The sequence below is a fragment of the Python bivittatus genome, unplaced genomic scaffold, assembly GCF_059951505.1.
Source record: "Python bivittatus isolate LINGU-HERP-01145 unplaced genomic scaffold, Pbiv_v1 ctg000020_np1212, whole genome shotgun sequence".
NCBI classification, from domain to species: Eukaryota; Metazoa; Chordata; class Lepidosauria; order Squamata; family Pythonidae; genus Python; species Python bivittatus.
The window spans coordinates 4,691,334-4,705,462 of record NW_028277030.1 but is presented as its reverse complement, the minus strand read 5'-3'; the positions used below and the strand labels follow the sequence as shown (position 1 = coordinate 4,705,462).

At 38.2% G+C, this 14,129-nt stretch overlaps 1 protein-coding gene and 1 long non-coding RNA gene across 6 annotated transcripts in view; one reads left to right on the top strand and one right to left on the bottom strand.

The window, feature by feature from the left end:
- SUPT3H (SPT3 homolog, SAGA and STAGA complex component) overlaps window positions 1–14,129 on the bottom strand; it is a 271,532-nt gene that overhangs the window by 5,323 nt on the left and 252,080 nt on the right. The gene's annotated exons all lie outside the window — the stretch shown is intronic.
- LOC148216963 (uncharacterized) lies at window positions 11,285–12,734 on the top strand. Its single transcript, XR_015797786.1, has 3 exons — window positions 11,285–11,343; window positions 11,704–11,795; window positions 12,570–12,734. It is a non-coding gene; the product is annotated as an uncharacterized LOC148216963 (long non-coding RNA).

Sequence of the window (14,129 nt, the reverse complement as noted above, 5' to 3'; positions counted from 1 at the left end):
CCTCAACATCCAATTGCATATTTCAGTCAAAACAGAAATTGTTGTCTTTAGTCTATACAGATAATCACACACTGAAAGCCAACCAACTTGGAAATGAACAGAGATAACCAAAACAACTTAAAGGAGAGGAGGAGGTAGGAAAGGAAGAAATGGTGCTGATGGCAAATAGCATTTTTCCCTTCTAAGGGCTAGCTCGATCTATTTTGCTGCCTGAATAGAGTAGCAAGTAGCACCAGTAACCAAGGTCTATAATAACAAATGCTAACCTAGTTATTTTGTGATATGAAGCAGAAAATCCCCTATGCATCTCTCCCATCCTCAACAATAAAAACAAAACAACAGCAAAGTAAATAGCTAATAATTGCAATCCTTCCATTCATGTCTGCTGCCAGATATTGCCATAATCACTGCATTCTTCCTAATGACAGGGGTGGCCTTCCTTATTAAAGTTCAATACATGCAGCCTTATGGTGCTATGATAGCTGTAGGTATAGGATTTTTCAGAAATCAGCACTTCGGTGTGGAATGGTTGCCCATCGACATTGAAATGACACAATTACCGATGTAATTTTGCATATTTACATATGTCTGCATGCATATGTGAAAGGCGTAAAACCAACATGGAGTAAAACATAGGAACATTAGGTTCCGCCACAGAACCTCTAGGAGTGGCATGATCTGGTCACAGCTGTACACTGGATAGAGAGATATTATGCCCCATGTGATCAAAATGTTGAAGATGACCTTGAATGGCAAAAGAAATCAGGGAAGCATGCGTAATAATGAGGGATTTCAGTTACTCTTAACTTATTCCAAACATCTCTAGAGAGCATACATGTCTGTCCCTTAGAACAGCTGGCCTTGGAACCAAATAAATGGGAGGCAATACTAACTTTAATCCTAAATGGTAACCATGATCTGGTGTGAGACTGTGTTGTGCGGCTGATAGGAAACACTGAGCATACCTCTATTAAATTTAACACGCATGAAAATGGGAAAGGACCACCAGGGTCCAAAACAGTCCCCTTTAAGTGCAAAAGGGGAAACCTCTGAAGAATGAAGGAACTGCTGAAAAAGGGATGGAAAGCCAAATATCTTTGTAATGCTTTGAATTTCTTTAAAACCACAATAATTGCAGTTCAATTGGCCGGCATTTCATAATGTAAAAGAGTCAACCAAATCCAGGAAGAGGCCAACAAGGCTTTCCTGGAAGAAAAGGTGCAAGATAAAATAAGAAATACAATGTATATGTACAGCAGATAAGGTAAAGAGGAAAAAACAAACTTATTTAAATCTATTTGAAGTAGAAAACCAAACAGAGAAGTAGTTGGGCTATTAGTTGACAAAGGAATGAAAAGGATGCTTAAGGAAGATATGGAGGTTGCTAAGAAACTGAAGTAATTCTTTGGACCTGACTTTACTGTAGACGATAAAGAACAGGTTTCTATACCGTGATGGAATAAAAATAATAATAATAAAAATAAAAAAAACAGACAAAAATGTGGAAATAAACAGAAGGTATTCTAGGACACCTTGAGAGACTATGTAATAACCAATCACAAGATCCAAACAGCATCCACTGAAGACTCGTTACAGATTTTAAAGCTAAAATGTCTAACTTCCTACCAAAAATATGTAACATTTCTCAGTTCAGGCTCAATGCCAGAGGACTGGAAGGCAGCCATAGTCTTATCACTTTATAAAAAGGGATATAGGGGAGACCCAGGAAATCACAGGATGGCTAGCATAATATCTGTTCCAGACAAATGGGTAGAAATGATTGTCAAATAAAAATGACTAAGCACATAGAAGAACAAGCCTTGAAAGAAAACCAGTATGAATTCTGCAAAGGAATTCATCACCATCCAGTGTCTGCTAAGAGTGTCAACAGATAACAGATATACAGTAGGTCACCCTGTTGACTTGCATACTTGGAGTTTCAAAATAAAGTTCCTCATTGATGGCTCTTGAGTAAACTTAGCAATTATGGATTGCTAACTGGTTAAAAACAAAAATTAAAGAGTAGAAATAATTGGTCAGTTTTCTCAGTGAAGTAAGAAGTGGAGTCCCTCAAGATTCTGGGTTGAAACTGGTGCCTTTTAACTTATTTAGAAATGATTTTGACTTGGGATATGCAGTGAGCTGGCCAAGTGTGTGGGCATGGTGATGGCCACTAACTTGAATGGCTTTAAAAGGGGATTGGATAAATTCATGAGGGATAAATCTATCAAGGACACTTAGTTTTAAAGTCCAGCATCAGACTGGCTATTCTGAAAACCAAAATAGTGAACTAAGATGAGCTTTGGCCTCGTCCAGCAAGGGTATTCTTATATTCTTATGTCTGTGTACATCTGTACTTGAGTTGGCCATGCTGACTGGATAGTTTAATACATCTGAAAGGCATCGGGTTGGGAAAGGCTGCTCTATGCCTTTCACAGAAGTGGCATCAATGCGTCTTTGTGTGTGTGTGTGTGTGTGTGTGTGTGTGTGTATCAAACTAGTTTACTAGTCCAAAAAATTTAATTAGTCCTGAACATGACTTTGAAAGGATCTGGAATGTATTACTTGCACTGAGTTCAACAGAGCTGGCATACTAGTGAGACTTAATATCACCACTCAGTGTCGCTGTGCCAGATGTAGTACATTATCATTGCAAACAAACACAAAGAAGATAGCTGTTTTTCCAAAAATTACATAAACATAAATGTCAGGATAAAACAACAATCACTGTTGTGAACATACTGTACCAGAGGTATTCAGCCCATAAAAATAACAATAAAAGGAACTGATTGCTTCTTCGTAATTAGTACAGTTCTACATCTGCATTCTGTACCAAGGCTGTCTTAAGCAGCCTATTTTTTTCCCATACTTCTGCATGATCCTGAAAAAAGATGTGGCTATTTTAATGAACAGAAAAGACGTGTAGTACTCATGTAAGCTCCAAAGCACTTTTGTACCATGTTCAATGTGTGCACAACCCTGTTCTTCATCTGCACAGATCTCTGTTCAAAACATTCTAGAGCTAAGAAGTTAGGCAGAAAACCCTTCCTCTCCCATTCCTACTGCACACTCTTACGATTCTCCTCCACTGAGATATGAGTTTGAGGATGGGAAAGAAAAATGAGTTATGTGAATGCATTTGAAGAACCATTGTTACAATCAGCAATTGTTGTTCTTCATAATCTCTGAACGTCTAAGGAGCAACAGTATATTGCATGGAAAAAATAACTTCTGATCATATGACAAGTGAGTGAGACTTTCAAAGATGAAGCTGCTGACAGAAGTTCTGTACAATGGAGTGTTCTATTTTGGAGTGAAATAAAGATCTGGTTACAAATCAACCTTATTCTGATACATAATTAGGAAAGCGTTGGCCTATTCTTAGGACAAGAGCTTATTGAATAGCGTGCCATAGGCAGACCTGATTTAGTACAGTTCTGAGATTGTTGGGGGGGGGGGTTGTTAAATTAGTGGCTTGGGCTGCTTGCTCCCAAAGAAAGGTACAAAGAGATGATGCCCACCTTCCTCATGCTTGAGAGCTGTTGTCTTTTTATGCAAACATTAAGTCGTGCGTTTTCTAGTCTTAGTGGCCATCGGCCCTAGAAAGAGATACCTATAAGCAACCCAAAGTAAATAAAATGGCAAATGATCAAGCAGTAAGAAGAAAAAATGATGGTGAATAAGCAGACCAAAAGTAATTAGACAGAAGGAAATAGATATATCAGCTCACAATGCCATGAGGAGAGACTGCGAGAGAGAGAGAGCAAGCATTTTGTAGAATAGAGAGTTTTCAGCCTAAACCTCTCAGTTCTAGAACTTTTAAATAAAATTCTTAGAATATATGTTTTAAGGCAAAAATCATCTGTAAAATATAATTAAAACTCCAGATTAAAATCACTTGCTGAATGCTTTTTGACAACGCAAATACACAACTTCTGCGGGTTAGAAATTACAGTCTTCCTATCTCATTCATTTAAAAGGGGTAGGTCTGATTCTGTACCCATCCACTTTGGTACTCAAATTTACAACATTCAGTATATGAATTCATTAGAATAGCTTCTCTGGATAAATGTGTGGCTCACTATATGAAGTAAAATGTGGGCTTCAGAATGGTATACTCTTTATGTTGCATTATAAATTTAGCTGTCTGGTCTCATGACTTTACATATCCTTACCAAAGAATCCTGTCATCAAATTTCATGCGATTCTTACATTTTTGAAGGAGAAAAATGAAATGATTCAAGACTTCTGTGCAAATCATCCACTCAAGTAGAGGGTGTCAATTACACTTGGTGGCTAAATATATAGGCCACATGTGGCTGAATAGATGAAGCAGAACTGACAGTTTTCTCTCTATACATACAAACTCACCACAGGAGATGTCATCTTTGCGCCTAACGTTTAAACAATTTTTGTTCATTCTTCATTCTAGGAAATCATTTGAAACCAGTTGTATAACCTAAGTGTAATATTAATGTATTTACATTATTTATAAGCTGCCTTTCAGAGCAAGTCTTTCACAGGCAGCATACAATAAAATTGCATAATAAATTACTAAAAGCATCAACAAAATAAAATGGATAAAGGCCAGAAAATGATTAATCAAAGGCCAAGTAAAACCAATGCTTTGAGGCTCTGCTTTACACTTTGTAGTAAAAGAGCCATAGTTTTTAGAGGAGGAAATTCTGAAACTAAAAGACCCCTGAACGAAGCAGGCCTGGCTCTGAGAATCTGGACAGGGGTGGGAAAGTTGTAGCCCTCCAGATGATAACAATGGTTACTTCAAATCAACGTAATGTGTCCTCTGGGTGGATTTCAATTATCATCATCATCATCTTGCATTAATAAACAGCACAGGAAAGATAGTGCTGGGCAAATTCATGGAGCAGAAGATGTTCCTTGAAGTCTTCTTGCCCAAGCTGCCTATGGCTTTAAAGATTAGCAATCACAATTACTTCAACCCTAACTCCAATTCTAAGAGCCATTTCTACTCAGTTCACTCAATTTCAGTGATGATCGGTCAGTTTCAGAATATTCTCTTCTATGAATGTGTTTTCTGTCACAGGTTCATTTGGATGGTTTGACTCAGGCAGAACAGACAAGCAGATGGAGTTTTCATCCTCAAAGTGTTCTCTTATTGCTTCACAAATATGTAGATAGTTCTTAAGTTTCTTAAATTTTACTAACATAAAATCTTAATCCTACTCTTATAACTTAACCTACATCTCAGATAAGCCTATAAACCTATCTACTTATTTGCAGAGGTTTTCAGTATTTCTCCTAATTTTGTGGCCAGAGTCCAATTGACTACAGTTTCTGCTTTTATTTCTGACTCTGCTCCTTTAAGTGCTGGAGATTTTTTTTCCTCCTCCTCCTCCTCCTCCTCTCTAAACTGTTTTCACTTTCAGTCTTTTTAACAAGTATTTTCTTAGCCTACCAGCTAGTGTAATAGCATTTGGGTTTTCAAATGTTTTCAGGGTGCAGTTTTTTAAAAAAATCCCAGAATTCCTGCTGTCTGCTTCTCAGACACATACATAGTCAGCAAAATTATTATGGATGCCCTGGCTGCATTTTTTTTTTTTTACTTCAAGTTCTCATAAAATCCTAGGGTTTTGTGGAATATAGTTTGAAAAACCCTGCTGTACCATATCTCTTTTTCTCTCTTATAGATCCCAGATAGGCAAGTCACTTGGAAGTAAACTTTTATCTTAGACTGTTGACTGTTTCTCCTTTGCTTACAAATGTATATTTGTAAATAGGTTTGATTTTTTTTCCAGAATAGTTCAACTGGCTAATGAGCTAAATTTGATATTAGACATCATTTATCTCCACAGAGGTTTTCACCATTTCTGCTCAAGAAAATATAGTAAATAATTTCATTGAAATAAACAATACAAAAAGATAGCAAAGCTCTGCTAATACAAACTCTGTACAGTGGTACCTCGGGATACGAACTTAATCCGTTCCGTGACTCTGGGCGTATCCCGAGTTGGTCGTAACCCGAAGGAAATTTCCCCATAGGGTTCAATGTAAATCCGGTTAATCCGTTCCGCCCTCTGAATTTGGTCGCACCCCGAGGCAAATTTCCCCATAGGGTTCAATGTAAATCCGGTTAATCCGTTCCGCCCTCCGCCCGAATTTGGTCGCAACCCGAGGCAATTTCCCATAAAGTTCAATGTAATTACCGTTAATCCGTTCTGGCGTCCACGGACCACACGGAAAGCGGCCGGGCGCGGCGTGGTGCGGCGCGAAAATGGCCGGGTGCAGCGCGGCGCGGCGCGAAAACGGCCCGGCGCGGCGCGAAAACGGCGCGGCGCGGCGCGAAAACAGCCCGGCGTGGCGCGAAAACGGCCGCGGACCACGCGGCAGGGCCGGAAAAACAGCCGCGGACCACGTGGCACGGGCGGAAAAATGGCCGTGGACGTGGCACGGGCAGAAAATGGCCGCGGACCACGTGGCACGGGCGGAAAATGGCTCGTACCCCGAGGCGGAGTTCGCAAACCGAGGTAAAATTTTGGGGCCAGAGCTGGTCGTAACCCGAAAAATTCGCAAGCAGAGGCGTTCGTATCCCGAGGTATCACTGTATTTAGCCGTTCTGCAGTTTCTATGAATAAGACAGTTTGTATGGACGTGCAGAATTGTTGAAGTTTTCTTAAATTCCAGACCATGCCATGTTATGCAGGAGTACAGTATAAATCCCAATGTGCTTCTCCCTAGAAGTCAAATAGCAGCCTTCTGAAGGAATGATTGTATGGATCAACAAATATCACAGAGATGATGTGATAAATCTTCCTATAGTGCAACAAGTATATTTAACACCCTAGTCCACTGTGTAACTATTTCATCTACTCCCACAGTGGCAAATCCATGAAGAGCTAGAGCAAAACGTTCTCCTCTATAAGGAAAGGGATAGTTGATATTTCATTCCTCCTAGAAGTCATTCCTCTTTTCTGTACTTCTCTGAAATACTCTTCTGTTTTGACATATTTATCTGTCATCATCAACATTTTAAAGTATCCTGGGATTTCTAATATATGAAATTCTATAAATCAAAATAATTGCTGATCTTGATTTTTTTTTGACTTTAGATATTACCGGAGAACATTAAAAAAGCAAGGGGGAAACCTAACGTCTTTCCTAATACAGAGAAGAGCCTTACTTTTTCAACGAGCAGATGCTGGATGCCAGTACAGTACAGAAGGAATGTAGCATCTTGCATTAACTTTCAACCTGTTCCAGATTTCCTAGAATGCCCTAATTCTTTAACACAAAATACACATCTTTCTCCTTCCCTCTTTCTGTTGGAACCGATTCTATGTCCTCTTAATACCAACATTATTTTGGACAGGGTCATAGTTCTAAGGGTCATAGTATACTAAAACGTCTTCATTTTTTTTAAAAAAGGCAAAGGTCCTTACAACTATTTTTATTTTCCCAAACCACATTCAAAGAATTTTAATTCACTGCTAAAGCTGTAACAGTTAAATGTTGCAAAATAAGCAGCATGATTAAAGAAGAAAATATTTTATATAATTTGTTGTTAATTCCTGATGCATCACAAAATAAGTATGTTTTGCCAAATTCTTAACACCAAAGTAGTACATATCCTTAATGCTAATTCATTTTCTTTAAAATTACAACAGTCCATTTAGTAGTTAAGCTTCTCCATAAGCAATTAGGTCAAAATATAAATGTCTGGTTAATGAAAAAGTATCTAAGGGCTGATGATCCCTCTATCTTGGCAATCACTTATTACCCTGAAGGATTCCTCTGGGAAAAGGTTGTTTGGAGTTAATTTGGAGAAGATAAGCTAATCAAACATCTCCTCTTAAATTACGTATGATGAAAATCAGATAAAAAAATTGTGTTAGTGAAATTCATAGCAGAGTCCTCTCACTGATGACCCTGAATGAATGAATCAGGTTAAGGTGAATTGGTACCAATAAATATCATGCACAGTAAGTCAAATTTCTCATCTGAAGAAGAGGACTTGCTGGATAAGGCCCAAGAAGAACCTGCAAACTCACTGCTATGGAAAGCCAGGACAAGCATGCTGGGGAAAATATAGAAGCTGCTGAAAATGAACATTGGATTCTTGAGAATGCAAGTCATGAGACACAATATTTGTGTGAGACACACCTTTTGCAGGATTAGGGACTCCCCCACAATCCTGTAAATCAGTAAGATCTGTACTAGTAGGGAGATCCCATGAATCTCCCGTTATAAATGCCACTTCCTCAAAACTCCAGTGCTGTAAATAGTGAAAGTCTTTAGCTCTATTGCACAGTCCCTGAATTTTCACAAACTCTTGCTCCTTTCTTGGCTGTTGGCCCTACAATGTAAGCAATCCATCATAAATTCCCCTACTATTTGTACTCCCATTATTTTTCTGCTACAATTAATGACTTTCTCATTAACATCTCTATTAATTAAAAAAAAAACATAAATCTCTCCAGACTGCCTTTGATTTTTAAGACCAACCTAACATATAACCTTTATATGGCACTGTATCAATTTTTAACAAATTCCGCTCCCCTTCCCCGTCTTTGTCTGATATCATCGTGAGGAAAGAAAACAAGGCAAAAGGATGATGGCATCTGCTCCAGTAAAAGCCTGAGGTGTGGGAATCGCGCATGAACATTTGCCAAAAGGAAAAAGAAGGAAACTGGTAGGGAATGAACTACTATGTTATGTTTCTCAGAGGCTACTGTAAACAATGGTGTGGGAAGCTTAAAAAAGGAAACTATAAAACAATACTTGGCAGTAGGTTTTGCAAAACAAACAGACTTATGAAGTTCTTCCCATCACTGCCACAAAGTTTAATAGATTTATTTTTCTGAGTAAGAAAACTTCTGGAAATAAAGTTAAACTGGAAGCCTTAAGGGAGACATCTAGAAAAAAGAATGTGACTGTAAAGCTGGATTTTGTTTAAGAATCAGAGCAGAGCATAAAAAGGCAGACATGCTTCCTACTAACTTTAAGACCTCCCACAGAGTATAACTGAAGATTATTAGTACATTGTGTAATGCCCTGATTAGACTCTCTCCTCAGTAGGGTTGCTCACAGCAGCTAGGTTTTATTCAACTTACTCGCATTTATTTGGAGTGCAGCTCTGGCCAGGTCTAGACAAACATGTCTGTGTCCTTGATATTGTTATTCCTCCTCAACTCTGTGGAGCATTTTAAGGCAATTGGCTTGGAAGGGAGAGGAAGAGAAAGCAGAGTGGGGTGGCTGGGAAGGGACGGCTTTGCTAGAGCCAGAAGAGACCAGGATTTAATATTAACTACCCTCCTTCCTTGCTGTGTGGCCTCCCAAAGACCATTTGTCCTTTATGGAGCTTCAGTTTCCCTGTCTTTAACATAGGGATATGATACTTCCCAAGAGTGTTTCAATGGGTTACAAGCTGAATGTTTGCTTAAAGCTTTCAAAATATGGCACGTCGTCTAATTATTATTTGCATTCGCCCTTTCTCCCCATTGTTGCTGATGGCTAGATACCAGGATGACTGAAGTGGATGTTGGAATAGGCAGCTCCTGGGCGACAGGAGTGGAATTTTCATGTAAGCAGCTGAAGAGTCTTGGAGGAAAATAGATATTTTCCATTAGATGCTGCAGCTACCGGCTGCATGGTCAGAGGCTTTCTCTTGCTATTATAGCGTAAGCATATATCATCAACCACACACATTTATCCATAAATAACTCCCTGGCAAATGCGTGCAATGTGAAAATGTGCTCCCTTTATCCCATATGCATTCTTAACTTAATGGATATATCTGGCTTGCTGGGAAAATAGGAACTCATCCGTTATCGTAAGCAAGAACAGCTACTTTCCAAACGGAGAGATTTTCTTCGGCTCCCTGCTCCTTCACTAGCAGAAATGTGGGTGCGGCTCCTTCTGTTTCTGCTCGGTGCTCTTTCCTGCTTGATGGGCTCAGTTTCTACTGAGGCTCTTGTTCACCAGAGCGGTGGGAGGTAAGAGGAGTTAAGGTAATGCATCAGTGGTTGCCAGTGGTGGAGATGGGAAGAAATAAAAAGCAAAAAGAAATATACCATTTCAATCAAAGTCTGAAATTTGTAGAAGTGGTTTTGGTCTCAATATAGCAAAAATATTTATCCAAGAAACTCCTACTCGGGTGCGAACATCCTACTTCTAGTGGGATTTTGTTTGGACAAAGTCCTGGGCAAGAGTGGAAGCTAATACAGAACATGTCTATAAACAAATATATTTACTTAGTACGACTGGCACATTCACTGGAGTATTTCGGTGATTATAAAGGGTAAACTATTTCCTAAAGTAGTTTCATTTTGTGATATCTGCTAATTTATTCGATCCACCCCATTCTTCATACACTGAGTGTTAAGAGTTATTTCAGCCAGCCAGAATGAAAGGGGTGCTCTGAGAGACATATATGTTTGCTACTCCAAAGCCCTGGGCTTACCAGGGAAATGTGTGGCTGAATTAAGGAAACTGACTTAACTGTTTTCGATATCTACATATGCTGATCGGTGGATGATGAACTACTATGTGATGGGACACAAAAATAAGCCTCTGTCAGTTTTTTTCCTAGGCTGGCTACTAACAAGTAGAATAAGCAATTATTAGGAGGGATAACGGGGCAGTGATTACATAAAATACTGTCAATTAATTGGCAGAAGAAGTTTATACATCTATAAAATAGTTAATAAAATGTATTTATAAAATTTATATGGCCATCCATTTTGAACAAATAACTCTGTGCAGCTAACAAACAATATACACAAGAAACCATATAATAAAGCCAATACAAAACAAGATCAGAAAAATATAATTTACTTCTTTCATTCAATTTCAGTTTCATTCAATTATTAAATAAGTTAAAGATAATCATAGTATAGAAATAAAATTACACTAAATTCCAACATGGACATCTTTAAAAATAAAACAAAATCAAAATATGACTAATCCAAGAATAAAAAATTTAGAAATCACACGCACACACACACACACTCATACATACATATAAATATACATATACATATACATATTGCAAAATCTGTGCATCTCCAATCTTTTCTGGCTCACAGAACAGAGTATATCAGCCCTGAGATCTCAAAACATCAGCTCCTTTTTTTTTTGGTTGGCTTTTGACTGCAAAGCATTTTGTGGTAATTCTTATAGGTCAAGTTCGTATTTTTAGCCTTACTGGAGTTTTGAATTGCATTCAGTTTGTGGGTTTAAAACAAAATCTTAACATTACTGATGTGGCATTTGTTTTTCAGTAATTGATATTAATTTTCAGGTTGCACTTCTGGTTTTAATATGAGAAGCTCTTGGAGAACTGCATTAAAAGATCCACAAAAAATGGTAAGGTATTGTTTAGTTCCCATTTGTTTTATTTTGAAAATGTTTTATATGTTTTAACAGCCATATACTCTCCTGGTTTCTCTTGCGTTAAACATTATCCCTACATTGCACAAAACATTCATGCCTGGCTGGCTGAAACAATTATTTTGGTGTTTCTTCAAGTAGCCGGGTCTGGAATCTGGTGATAATCAACGTTTCTACAAACCCAAGTTGATACACTGGACCTGTATTACACACTTTAAAGTGACTATGAAAACAGCGGTCAACTATTTATGGGGAGATATATGCCAACAGCAGATGCTTTCCATATGTATAGCACAATGCTGCAGTCTCCCACTCTTCATTGTATTCATGCTGCAGAATACACTTGGAGAGAGCAATAGCGTTCACAATAGAAGGTTCTGCCAAAGTTGCGCTGCTGAGAACTGCTCAAGTCTACTCAAGACATTAAGGTAAGAAAATGTATAGCTTGTTTACCAATGACAATGCTTAAAAAAGAAAAATCACAAGCACTGCTTCTAGCACACTGTGTTAAAAATCAGTGTTTAAAGATGCTCTCTTAGATGTATAGCCAGGAGGCTCTAGGGTGAAACAGTTCTTTAAATGACGGACAAGGCCCAAAGGCTGATGCTAAAAATGTCACTATTATATATACCTTGTGGCCCTGATAAGTGTTTCTAGTTTTACAGGATCATTGCATTTAGGATGGTCATGTAGTAGAGCTTTCCCAGGTGGCAAAAGGGGTTACTATATCTTAGATTTTAGACAGAGAATATTCAAATCCTCAGAGGCCTGGTGTGATAAAGAACCTTGCTCATCTCAGATCAAGTCTAGAAAATTAAGTGTGCCCAGGTAATCATTGCTTCTTGAGACAAAGCATAAGTCTAACTGTCTTGAAGGAAGTGGTTGTGAGACCACTCTTTTAAAAAAGCTTAGTGGATTTTGAAAATTGTAACAGCTACTGCTCAAGCACAAAGCAAATCCAGGTTTGGAGGAAAGCTACTTGAGAAGGTGGTGGTTCAGTTCTAGGCACTTTTGAATGAAAACTGTTTATCTGGCCTCAGTTTAATCTGACACTTGGCATCAGGGCAGCTGTCTTTACCTTGATGGATAAACTCTATTCAAAGAAACAGGAGAGTTGTATGCCACTGATTCTCCTAGATAACTCAATAGTCTAACTGAACCATGATGAGATGCTTCTTTTATATTTACCTAATTGGTTTCAGAAAGTACCATGCCCTCCATACCTTGGGAAAGAAACCTATCTGTGGAAATGCCTCTTTCCATATCTGCCAGTCTTCGGTGGACCTCCTTTTTTCAAATAATAATGTAATAATTATGTAAGGAATGTTAATTATGTATAAAAAGAGAGCTTTTCTTTAGTGGCTTGTCAAAAGTATTAGTGGCAATAAATTTACAACACTTTCAATTCTAGATTAGAACATTTTAGTATTTCCAGATATTTTCAATGCTTATATTTGCTTCAATTTGCTTTATAGTTTCAACTTGCTTTATAGTTTCGCTGTTTTAGTGTGTTTATTTTGATGAAGAGTAATTTAAAAAATAAAGACACCCAAATTCATCTTGTTTGCGTTGTTACTCAGCTTATATCTCTTAATTTCTCTTGGGAGATGACTGGCTTTTGGCCTAACTAAAATGTCTAAAGTTCATGATATAAATACTGTGGTCTGAAAAAAATGCTATAATAATGACAATCCCATAATTGTTGGTCTCTTCAGCACTAAGGTATTGCACATAATATGGTATAATGTGTCAGAACTTCATGACTACATTTCTGTGTTTCAAGATTTTTCTTATGTACCATGAAAATTAAGCCATACTAAGCTCATGGTATTTTGCTGAGATAGAATTAACTCTGGAATAAAGACAAGTTAACAAAGACTATTTCCATAGACAATGTCTACATTTTTAATTTTTTTGAATAGGTGTTTTTGTTTGTACATTCTCCATTGCTTTCTGTACTCTTCTTCCTAATACATGCACTGAGTTTTGTAAAGGTAAAGCTGCCCTCAACTTGAGCTGGTGACTACATGGATACATCCATGCAGCTTTCTCAGCAACATTAGAGAAGCAATTTGCCATGCCTTCATCTAAAATGTAGTTCCATTAAGTAGTCTAGCATATACTCTTTGTACTCCTTGGTGATCTCCCATCCCAATTTGCATCAGAGTCTGGAAAAGTGCAAATATGAAGACTTATTGCCTACTTGATTTGGATGTGTTTCTGTTAATACTGTATTTGCCTTTTTAGCAGCATTATTATACCATTAGCTCTTAATCAGCTTTTGATCTAACACAAAGATAGGGAATCTCTAGTTCACAGGCATAATCTGGCTACCAGACTAGCTAAACTGGCATGTGAAAGAGTGAGGAATGCGCCTTCCCTCAAATCACTCTCACCTTACTAACTGATGTACCACTTGAGGTGGCCAAAGTCAGCAAGTGATGAACTTGCAGGCGCTCCAGTTGAGCACTGGCTGCTTTGTCTTTAATAAAGGGGGAAAGTGCAGGCTGACCTAAGTGGGACATTATCCTTCTATTAGTTACTGAAGGGGAAAATAGTGAAGTAGAGTCAGCCTTCTTCATGTAGAAGGAAATAATCTGCCACACTGTACACTCACTGCAGCTTCTGGGTGGTCTTCAAGGGCAGGCCCATTTAGAATGCATTACAACAGTCCAGATGTGAGGTGACAAAGACATGAATGACAGTTGCCAGGGCTTCCTGTTCCAGCAATAGCTGCAACTGGCACACCAGCTATAGTTTGA